This window comes from Perca fluviatilis, chromosome 12, assembly GCF_010015445.1.
Source record: "Perca fluviatilis chromosome 12, GENO_Pfluv_1.0, whole genome shotgun sequence".
Lineage (NCBI taxonomy): Eukaryota > Metazoa > Chordata > Actinopteri > Perciformes > Percidae > Perca > Perca fluviatilis.
In genome coordinates this window covers 39064752-39076392 of record NC_053123.1, presented here as the reverse complement: position 1 = coordinate 39076392, position 11641 = coordinate 39064752, and the positions used below count along the sequence as shown (strand labels likewise).

The 11641-nt window shown below is 36.0% G+C and overlaps 1 protein-coding gene across 1 annotated transcript in view; it reads left to right on the top strand.

The window, feature by feature from the left end:
* The first annotated feature begins 710 nt into the window (after positions 1-710).
* The window catches only part of LOC120569501 (titin-like), a 276128-nt gene continuing 265197 nt past the window's right edge, over positions 711-11641 (top strand). The window contains 1 exon segment of the mRNA XM_039817355.1: positions 711-930. The gene's annotated coding sequence lies outside the window, so the exon portion shown is untranslated.

The following is an 11641-nucleotide window of genomic DNA, read 5'->3' as shown; positions in this document are numbered from 1 at the left end:
GGTCTGTGTGTGGACCAGTTACCTTGATCCGTCTGGGCTTACGTCAGGCCTCCTTAGTGTCTTTGTGCCAGGTTGTAGCAAATTGCTAATTTCCGCCCATAGTCCCTGGGCAGGTAGATGGCGCATTAAAATACAAAGTATTTACAAAAAAAGTATTTACAGTACAACATATATAATACAGACACATGAAGTCATACAAATCTACAGTCATTATTGTCCCCCTATCCCACCCCAAACACACAGTAATGTTACAGTTAAAGTGTGTGTGTGTGTTTGTGTGTGCTTGTGTCTCTGTGTGTGTGTGTCTGTGTGTCTGTGTGTCTGTTTTGAGTCATATTTAATATGAAACAAGCTTTGTGAGCTGCTGTTCTATCTGTAAAACATGGATCATCTTGGTTGAAGATCATATCCAAAGGGATTTCTTACTTCTTACTTATTAACAGACCTTATTTTACATATTATAAACAAAACTGGCCTTTTTTTTCCAGTTTGGAATATGTGTTGGCTGGGGAACAGTTAGTTCTGGCCATTGGGCTGGTTGTGATTGTCCATTGGGCTGTCATACAGACCTGGCAACCCATCCCACATGCCCCCCACCCTCTGAGGGTCCGGCCGGCCAATCGGTAGCGTCTGCGAGGTGATGATGCAGGTTGTCCTCCCTGGTATAAAGACGTAAAGCACCATCTGGGCCCTCCTGAGCAGTTGAAGCATTCCCAGCCTCGCCTCGGGTGGAGGGATTGCACGGAGGCAACGCAAAACTACACTGTCAGTGTACTGTGTAGTTTTGTTCCATCAGAAGGGGGGGGATTTGGAGGCTCGACTGTTCTCACCTTGGATTTTTCTGGGCGAATCTTTCTGGATAAGGAGACTGTTTCCTGTCTGAGTCCCTGGGCTACGTCCCATCACTTTCAGGCACTCTTGTGGATACAAGTGAGTAGTTTCCACCAGCGTGTCCCCGCACGACCGGTTTTTCCCTGCGCTCACTTATGTGGTTTATCAGGACTCTGTGCAGATTGTGGTTTATGAGGACCTGCAGATTGTGGTTTATGAGGACCTAAAGCAGAATTAGTTTTCTGTGTGTTTGACATGTCTGCGTGTTGAGGTAAAGGCAGCCACATGCAGCAGGAAAGCCAAGAATAGCCGCTGATAGCAGGAGAGAGGACTGTGAGCGCTCTGATGGCTTTTTAAGGGAATCAGCTGCAGCTATGTGCCACATGGTGGCTGTCAATCAAACTCCACCCACTGGGTATTTTTGGCCACTGCCATATCTGTCGCTCACGCAGGATCTGTAAATAGAGTTTGTTCCAACCACGGTGATTATACTTTAGAATTTATTAGTCGGTTCCTATTTATTTTAGTTTTGAGTTTTGGATTTCATTTAACTTCAGTTTAAGTTAGTTGTCAGGGTGTGTTTTCCAGTTTTAGTTAGTTTGAGTTAGTTTTTGTCCAGGCCAGGTGTAATGTCTCAGAAGTATGAAGCTACACATACTGTACATGCAAAATAAATGTTTGGAGAACTGTAAAGGAATAGCTTTAATGTTTAATCTTTGTGTCCGATGTGAAGAAACACAGTGTGTGTGTTTTTATAACTTTTCATATGAAGTTTGTAATGTATTGTTGATGTCCTGCACAAATAAGCCTTCGCACTTCATTGTGTTTCTATCTTCTGTGATATTTAATGTTGGCGCATTAATTTCTTTGTGGTTCTTTTATAAAATCATAAAATAAATTTAAAAAAAGCACTTTTTATTCCACTGGTACAGAAGCTGCTGATGGTGTTCATGTCCATGTTGCACTAAACTAAAAAAATATACTAAAACATATTTAACTCTCGTGTTGTCTACCTGCAACGTTTAGTTTTTCTGGGTCGAAATTTAAAATTAAAACTTTAAGGTTGTCTTTTTTGACACTTTTGTCACTTTTTCTGATGTTTTCGTTAATTTTTTTTCTGTGCTTTTTGACATTTTTTAAAGCTTTTTTTTCAACATTTTTGTCACTTTTTTAATGTTCTTTTTTTGCAATCTTTTTTTCAAATCACACCCAAATTCAATGAAAGTAGGGAACTCATCCTTTATTTTATTGGCAAGAGCGTTGTAGGGAACCATCCAGGTTATTTTTTTTTTGACAATTTGGTTAAAGAAAACCCCAAAATGGATCAAATTTGACCCGAGGACAACAGAAGTAGAAGGTATAATGTGACACTCACAGAACAGCTGTGAAATATGAGGCTTTATTTATATATTTGTCTAATTCCTGTTTGTCCAATCACAGATCAGACACAATGATGCATCACTGCTTTATTTATAGAGCGAACTTCAACTCAGTTCAGTTTATTTAAGAAGTGGACAGTGCAGATTATGAAACATATGACTAAACATGATGGCTTTAAGATGCCAGAATGAGCCAAAAGGCTGTTTGTTCATCTGTTATCCTCTCAATGTTAAAAAGGATTTTTAAAATACAAAGAAACAATGAAAGCAGTCAAACGAAGTAACAGTTAGAAAACTCTTTAAATAAAGTTAAAATGAAAATAACTTTAAAGTATATAAACATTAGCAAAACCTCAGGAGTAAAAGTTATTCTTTACTTTAGTAGAAGTATGATTACCACAATGTTAGACGAACAGTTTGTATTCCTAGTCCCATGCTTCTCTGCTGTCTGATTAGTTTCAGGTATGCCAACCTTTCCTTTTTTTCGGGATTTGTAATCCCAAAAAAAAGTCCACGGAGGATCCAATTCATGCTGATGTAAGGAGCGTTTCATGTGGATTTTTAGAAGAGTAACTGATATTAAAAGAAACTTTAAAGTGTGAAGTTGAAAACATAATTTCTCAATCTTGCAGTTATGTTTTTTGTGTGTCTGCAGATGTACATAGGCTGCTACGAACATTTAATGCAGACCTTCTGCCTTCCATGTGATTCCACTGTCTTGTGTGTGTGTGTGTGTGTGTGTGTGTGTGTGTGTCTCGCTCTCTGTGTGTGTGTGTGTCTGTGTGTTTGTGTGTGTGTCTCTGTCTGTGTGTGTGTGTGTGTGTGTGTGTGTGTGTCTCTCTCTCTCTGTGTGTGTGTGTTGTTCGTAGCAGGCTTGTGCTTCACTCTGCACACACGGGAAACAAATACTGTGACGAACTTTTCATGCTGACCTTCCACCAAAACAACTTTTTAAATTATTCCACAAATGTCCAATCTTGGTATTAAATCCTGAGTCTTGCTAGAGTTGAGACAAAATCAAATGTGTTATGATATTATCCTAAATTTTAAAATCTTCTAGTCTGAGACTAAAAACTCAGAAACATCATGACAGATTGTCTTTGTGAGATGGAGTCACACATTTCACAGTCTGATAGTGGATGCTAGGCATTAGTTAATTATATAATAATATGTTTATTTATTGTTTGTTTTGTCATTTCTTTTTGTATCATATCTTGTGTCTTGCCTGTTTTGTACGTGACAGCAGACAGAAGTCACTTCATGTTTCATGTAAAGTCTCTGAAATATCTGCAGCAGAGACAATTTCCCAGCTTCACACTCTTTACCTTCCTAATCTATTAGTTATTATAGTCTATTATCATTATTATTAGTGTTCAGACTGACTGAGATTATGCTGTTAGTTCATGAGATGAATCCGTCGGGGAATAAATAGAAAATGCCCCTTTTAGGCTGCTCGTTTTGGGGAAAAAAAATCACAATTCTCACATTTTTATTCTAAAGTATTTAGGTAAAAATTGAAATCAGGATGATTTACTACGACTCCTCTTTGACATGTGCAAAGATGTTGCATTTACTGAAGTTAAAAAACAAAGAACAGTTAAACAAATCAGCAGTGAAAACACCTTCAGCTGTGACATTTCCCTTCATACTTTTCCTGTTTGAACATTTTTGAATTACACTTAAAATAAATACATAAACAAAAAATATTTAAATGTTTGCTGGGTGAGTTTAGCCTTCGGGGAGTCATTCAGAACACAAGATAAAAAATAAGAGTACTGTCAAATTATAATGTGCAACAAAATGTTACTCATTGACATTGTTTCTGTGATTGTTAGAAGCTGAAATCATAATCGAAGTTTGATTGATTGCACAGCCCTAGTGACCTATTCATCTGTGTTTGGTAAAGACATTTATTCATAACAAGACTGGGCTCTATAACAATTAAATCTGAAGACTTTATCACTAAATTCATACAATTGTAGTTGCTAAATTTCATTAAAAAAAGTAATTGAATCATACGAATAAAATATGTATTTAAACTTTTTTAAATACTTTTTAAGCCCTATACATTTAGATTCTGAAATGTAAGACTTTAAAGACTTTTAAGACTTTTTAAGAATTTTATAGAATTTCTAAGAACTTTTAAGACTTAACTTTTATAATGTGTGAAATGCAAGTTTTTCTGTAGATTTTTAACTCTTTTATTCTCAAAGATCCACTAAAATGTTTGTAAACAAAGACACAAAATTGAAAAAATATTTCCAGTTCAATTGTCCGAACGTCACAACTCTTAAATATTCTTTAATTTATAAATCTTTGACTGAAGTGTGGTTGTAATGATCTGTTCTAGTTCATTAAAGCAGGGTTAAAGTAACCGATTCTCCAGTTAAAATTTATCTTTGTTTGAGTGATATGACATCGATGAATAAAACCCAGAAATGGATCTTTTACTATCTGTCTTTTCACCGTGGATGTTTGAGTAAAAAAGTCTTTTAAACTAACTTTTTGGGGCTCAGTTCGTCAGCCCCTTTGGACTAATGTGGTAGTGTTTTTACCTGCTGACGTAAAGCTCTTTTCTTTACGCTGCTGTATTACCCAGTGAGTTAATTGTGTCACGTAACATTTTTATTTATTGTTATTTTAAATGTAACACCGGGTGTGTAAAAGGTCAAAAGAAAGACTTAAACTGTGTAATGAATTAGAAACTGACATGAAAATGTGTAAAACATTTATGAGATTAAAAAGGTTATGTAAGTGGCTATATGTAACTTTAAGTTTGTGTTGATTCTAGCAGCCCCTTTGGACTAAAGTGGTAGTGTTTTTACCACAGCTGCTGTCGTAAAGCTCTTTTCTTTACGCTGCTGTAGATTACTGACTTAGCGTTACAGGGAGGTCAAATAGTTGAGATGAATGTATTGCTCAGACAGAAAATCATTTATTTACAATAACCCTTGTCTTGTCTTCAGGTCAAATTTGACCCTTTTTCTAAATATCTATATCAGAAATATGGGTTTCTATGTTACTACCTAATTGTACCCAAAATAACACGGATGATTCTATACAATGCGCTTCACAAGTACGACAAAAGATCGGATCTCTACTTTCATTGAATTGTGGGTGTTCTTTTAAATAGTTTTTCATTTGAAAAAAAATAAATCTAAATGTTTAGAAACAGTATCCTGACTGAACGTTGACCAGTCTGTGATTATCCTTCCTTTATTATTAGTCTGAATAATTCCTAGTTTTTGCTATTTTAACTCAAGAAGTAGGTATAATTTCCTATAAATAAGGTTTATTGACCATAAATTCCAAAAATAAGTGTAAAACTAGTAATAAGTTGGTGTTAGTGATGTTCATACATGGTAGTGAAAGGAAGTGTAAAATCCCGGGAGGACGAACAAGTGCACGGTCCAATGGAAGACAAGACGAGGGTTAAGAGAGTAAGTTACAGATGCACCATCGCTGCATTTCAACTGTTGCATACTGTAACTTAAACCTTAAGTCGGTATTACCCGTCGTCTTTCCCTTTTATCTTTTAGTTGTTTAATGTCCTTCTTTCTTGTGATGGTCCTGCCCCAGTATCAGCCATAACTACAGCAGATAACTTCTAATATAACATTACAATACAATTAGGCCTTTATAAAGACATCTCATGCTACCTTTTACCTTGCTCAACTGGCTGACTGTGTGTGTGTGTCTGTCTCTCCCTCTCTGTCTGTCTGTCTGTCCCTCTCTCTGTCTGTCTGTCTGACGGCAGGCTTGTGTCCTTCACTCTGCACACACAGGAAACAAATATTGTGACAAAGTTACCTGGCTGGATACTCTAACAGTAACAAAGAAATCTGTGACCTGTCAGAATGTGTACTGCGCCGTCTTAAACTTTTGCAAAAAAATTTTGTGACTTCACAGGAAAATCCGACTACTAAAAAAAACAATATAAAACCTAAGCGTTCTTGTTATCCTGTTGTGATTAGATGATTTTCAGATATGTAAGATAATATTAGAAAGTTACATATTAGTCCCAGTAATGTAAACATGAACCTGGCGCATTATAAACACACCTGAGGTTGCTTCCTGTTTGTTCTCTGAGAATCTACTAACTAACTAATAACTAACTTGATTCATAGAATATGAAATGTAATCGCAACTTAGTGAATCAGAATCCATTAGATTCGGGAAAATCGTAGTCGTAAGTTTTTGACATTTCTGGTTCTGCATTTGTCGTTTTGTTTTACGCTCTTTTGTCACATTTTCAACGCTTGGTTTTTGTGGGTTTTTTGCTTTTTCCAACATTTTATTGATTTGTTTTTCAACTTGTATTTTAACCTTTTTTCGACAAATATTTCCACCTTTTTTCTTTTACCCTTTGTTCAAAACCTTTGGTGCTTTTAAATCTGATGTAAACTGGGATTGGAGCTGAAGTTTCAATAAAACATGAACTACCGTCAAAAAAAAGAAATGTGTCTAAAGAGGACAAAAGTGTAAAAGAAAAGGGTAAAAAAAATCATCTAAAGTTTTAAAAAAGTGTTTAAAAAAAGCCAAAAGCATAAAAAGCTGTCCAAAAAAGTGTCTAAAGTGTAGAAATGTGGCCAAAAAAGTGTCTAAAGTTTAAAAGAAAAGTGGTAAAAGCACGATAAAAGCCCCAAAAGCATTAAAAGTGTCTAAAGTGTAAAATAAAGAATCTGTGTTTCCTTCAGTCTGCCTGTTGAACCCTCAGATCCTAAAATTAACTGAGTCTCCAAAAACACTCAGACGCTCAGAGACCCTGGAGGACAGAAATGTCCCAAAAAATCCTCTTTATGTACAACATAGAATCAATAAAACATGAACTAGGGATTAATATCGCTAGATAAATAAATATTATTATGATTATTCATGTTGGGAATGTTGTTTCAAGAGTGTGAAAAGTTTCAACATGATTCATTTGGTCGATTTGTTTGGTCAGTTTGATCCTAAAAGTTGTCGTTAGCAAAGTTATTGCTTCTCTTAATGTTATATTTTTATAACTGAAGTTCAAATCTGGACTTTTGGGAATCTAAACTTTACAGAAAATCTTTTTACATTTTTACACTTTAGATGCTTTTGGCGGTTTTCTATGTGAAATTTCTTTATAAAATTATAAAAATATAACATTAAGAGAAGCAATAACTTTGCTAACGACAACTTTTAGGATCAAACTGACCAAACAAATCGACCAAATGAATCATGTTGAAACTTTTCACACTCTTGAAACAACATTCCCAACATGAATAATCATAATAATATTTATTTATCTAGCGATATTAATCCTTAGTTCATGTTTTATTGATTCTATGTCATAAATAAAGAGGATTTTTTGGGACATTTCTGTCCTTCAGGGTCTCTGAGCATCTGTGTTTTTGGACACTCAGTTTATTTTAGGATCTGAGGGTTCAACAGGCAGACTGAAGGAAAGACAAATTCTTTATTTTACAATTTAGACACTTATAATGCTTTTTTGGGGCTTGTATGATGCTTTCACCACTTTTCTTTTAAACTTCAGATGCTTTTTTGGACACATTTTTACACTATGGACACTTTTTTGGACAGCTTTTTATCTTTTACACTTTAAACGCTTTCGGCATTTTTTTAAACACTTTTTGAAAACTTTAGATGCTTTTTTTGACGCTTTTCTTTTACACTTTTGGCCTCTTTAGACACATTTCTGGATTTAATGGGAGATTGCTTTCCTGAGTTTGAGTGTGTTTTTGGAGACTCAGTTTATTTTAGGATCTGAGCTTTAAGCCAAACTGAAGGAAATATTAAAGAGCCCAAAGTGTCCCGGTGGCTCTCAGCGGTGAGCAGCAGCTGATAGAAATGTGCTGAGTGTCTGAAGGGTTCAGTTTCAGGAAACAGAGACTGAGGCTATAAATACAGATACCCTGGTGGGGGTCCAGAGGGGGGTCTCTGACGGACGGCAGCAGCTGGAGGTCAGACACATGTCAGTCATCAGAAGATTCATCTGCAGCTTTATAGTTAAACTCTCTGAGTTTTCCAGGAAACTGCAGAATTAACACTTAAGTACAAACTTACATCAAAATTAAAATTACAGTTCTACGTAAAAATATAATATTAAGAGAAGCAACGATTGGGCGCCCAGATAGCTCAGTTGGTAGAGCGGGCGCCCATACATAGAGGTGTACTCCTTGACACAGCGGCCACGGGTTTGACTCTGACCTGCGGCCCTTTGCTGCATGTCATTTCCCCTCTCTCTTCCCTTTCGTATTACCAATTAAATCATAATGAAACTTAAACTTTCCAAACTGTTGAAGCAAAAACTAAATATTAAAGTAGGAATAAATGTTTGATAATAATAATAATAATAATATTTATTTAAAAAGCAAAGGACTCAGAGACACGTCATTAAAACAGAACATTAAGCATATTAAAAACAATAAAACATTAAAAGCAGTAACTAAGAATCTGCAGTAAACTTTGAGAAACTTTGCACAGAAACATCTCATAAATGAGACTTTATTTCAGTTTCACTTCAACGTGTTTATGTATAAAATGCAGATTCGTCTGCAGATGTTTTTTTAACTCTTCTTCTCAGAGATACACTAAAAAGAGTTGTGTTGAATTCTAACGGATCATTACAGACAAACTTCAGTTTATTAGTTTTTAAAGTTTTGAGTGGTGATGGCCCAGTGGATATGACACATGCCACCTTTGGTGTGGGAGATCTGGGTTCGATTCCCACTGCGATACATCAACCAATGTGTCCCTGAGCAAGACACTTAACCCCTAGTTGCTCCAGAGACGTGTTACCTCTGACATATAGAGCAATTGTAAGTCACTTTGGATAAAAGGGTCAGCTAAATGACATGTAATGTAATGTAATATTAATCCTCCTGTTGTTCTGGGGTCAAATTTGTCCCATTTTGAAAAACGTTTCTTTAACAGAAATGTGGGTTCCATACAACCATTACTCTTCACAAGTTCACTTCTTTCATTGAATGTGGGTGTTTTATTCAAATTTATAGCATTTAAAAAAAATAAAAATAAAAGAACGTTAAAAAAAAAAGTGGCAAAAATGTCAGAAAAACAAAAGAATTGACAAAACATTGGAAAAACTGACAAAAAAATTGAAAAAAGCTTCAAAATTGCAGAAAAACAAGACAATTTTTTTTTGAAAAAAGTGCCAAAAACATTGGGGAAAGCGAATATAGTGTTGAAAAAAGAGTTTTAATTTAAAATTTCGACCCAGAAAAACAAAAAGTTGCAGCGTGGACGGGGAGACATCTCGAGGGTTAAACTAAAGGTTATTTAGGGGTTGGGATGTTCAGACCAAGGGCGATGGAAACAATCATTTAAAGGGTTAACATTGAGAATATTTGGTCTAGATCAGGACTGAAGTTGGTTAACTCTCGTCTTGTCTTCTGGTCGACCTGCACTTGTTGTCCTTCACTACTTGCGTATTTCAACACTTTTTAATATTTTTGGCACATTTTCTGATATTTTTCACACTTTTTTCAATGATTTTGACCTTACCTTTTAGATGCTATTTTTCACTAACACCAACTTATTACCACTTGTTTTACACGTATTTTTGGAATTCGTGGTCAATAAATCTAATTTATACGATATTATACCTGATGTTGAAATGATGAATGATTTTGAATAATATTAGAGGAATGTATGTTGGTGGAGAATCACAGACGTGTGGATGTCAAAGTTTAGTCAGGTTTTGAAACCATTTAAATTTTTTTCAAATGCTATAAAATTGAATACCCACAATTCAATGAAAGTAGCAATCGATTACTTGCAATTGTACTTAATTTTTTTAATTTGGTTAAAAAGAAACCCATATTTCTGATAGAGACGTTTTGAGAACGAGTCAAATTTGAACCGTGGCCAACATGAGGGTTAAAAGAATGAACTCAGTGAAAGTGGAAAATATGACTAATAATCTGTCTCTAAAAGTATAAAACATGAGTTCAGTTAGTGTCCAGGTGGAGTTTAGTTAGTGTACACGTGTAAACCATCCCGCCCATTTCTAGCGGAGCAAGATGTCGCAAACATCGGGGCATCGGGGGCATTTATTTCTTCCATTTGGGCTCATTGAATCTACAAGAGTCTCAGGCTCCATCTTCACCGTTACGTTTGGGTTTTTAAGTGTTTGAGTTATGAGCCAGAAGTGATCTCGGTGCACCAAGTGTTTTTATCTCCAGTAGAAGAACTAATCTGTAGAGTAGAGCAGGGGGAATGAGAGGGGGAGACACCAGAGCAGGGGGAATGAGAGGGGGAAAATAACACTACAAACTGAGAATAACTGTATTATCATAAAGTGTGTGTGTGTCTGTAAATGAGAACAGTTTTCATTCAGATATCTGAAGGTCAGAGGTCAACGGACCATGCCAGTTTTCCCCTTTGCCAAAATGTAGCCTAACTTTGAAGTGTTATTTAGCCCTCCTCCCAACAAGCTAGCATAGCATGGATCCCTGATACCAACACATTGCTCTAGCTTTAAAACAGAACCTGCGACAGCCTCTAAAAGACAGAAGAAGGCCCAAATATTCAGGGCTAGAGCCCCAGCTCTGGTGTGCATTGCTGCCTGGTTGTGAGTTCTCTTAACTAGGGATCAATGTCCATGTTGACTTGTTGGTTTGAATTGGCAAAAGACAAAAGAAGGATTGAAGACAGGTCAGATAACTCTCTGTATATAACTTTCTATACTCCTTATCTGTCACTCTAGACATGTAATCTGGAAAACCTGTATTTATCTACTTAACTATACACTGTTGTACATAATTAATCTCTATCGTCTACACCAGTGGTTCTCAAACTTTTTTAAATAATGTACCCCATTTGAATTGTGTTTTAAAGCCAAGTACCCCCTGACCTGTGATAGATTTACTAAACAACAGCCATGTCACTGAAAAACATGTAAATGCTGATGAACAAAGGCAACAAAAACTTGGAAAAAAAACTGTAAAAACTTGGAAAAAGTCGGTAGAAAAAAGGAAGTAAGGCAAGAATAGGTGGAAAATAGTATCAAAAACTTAGAAAAAAGAGACAGACTTGTAAGAATAACACAGTAGAAAGAAGGAAGACAAACTTGAAAAAGGCGGAATCGTTTTTTTATAAAGCAACAAAATTTTTTGACAAACTTGGAGAAAAAAATAAGACAGTAGAGGAAGGAAGTAAGGAAGGAAGGAAGGAAGGAAGGAAGGAAGGAAGGAAGGAAGGAAGGAAGGAAGGCAAGAACAGATCGAAAATGGTGACAAAAAGCTTTTTCTTTTTTAAATGGCGACAAAAACGAAGAAAAAAATGCTCCCGTACCCCCTGCAGTCATCCAAAGTACCCCTTGGGGTACACATACCCCCATTTGAGAAACACTGGTCTACAAAACACAGAATACTGTTCTCAGCCTGCACTTTGGTATATAATGCTTCTGGCTGGATGTCAACCGC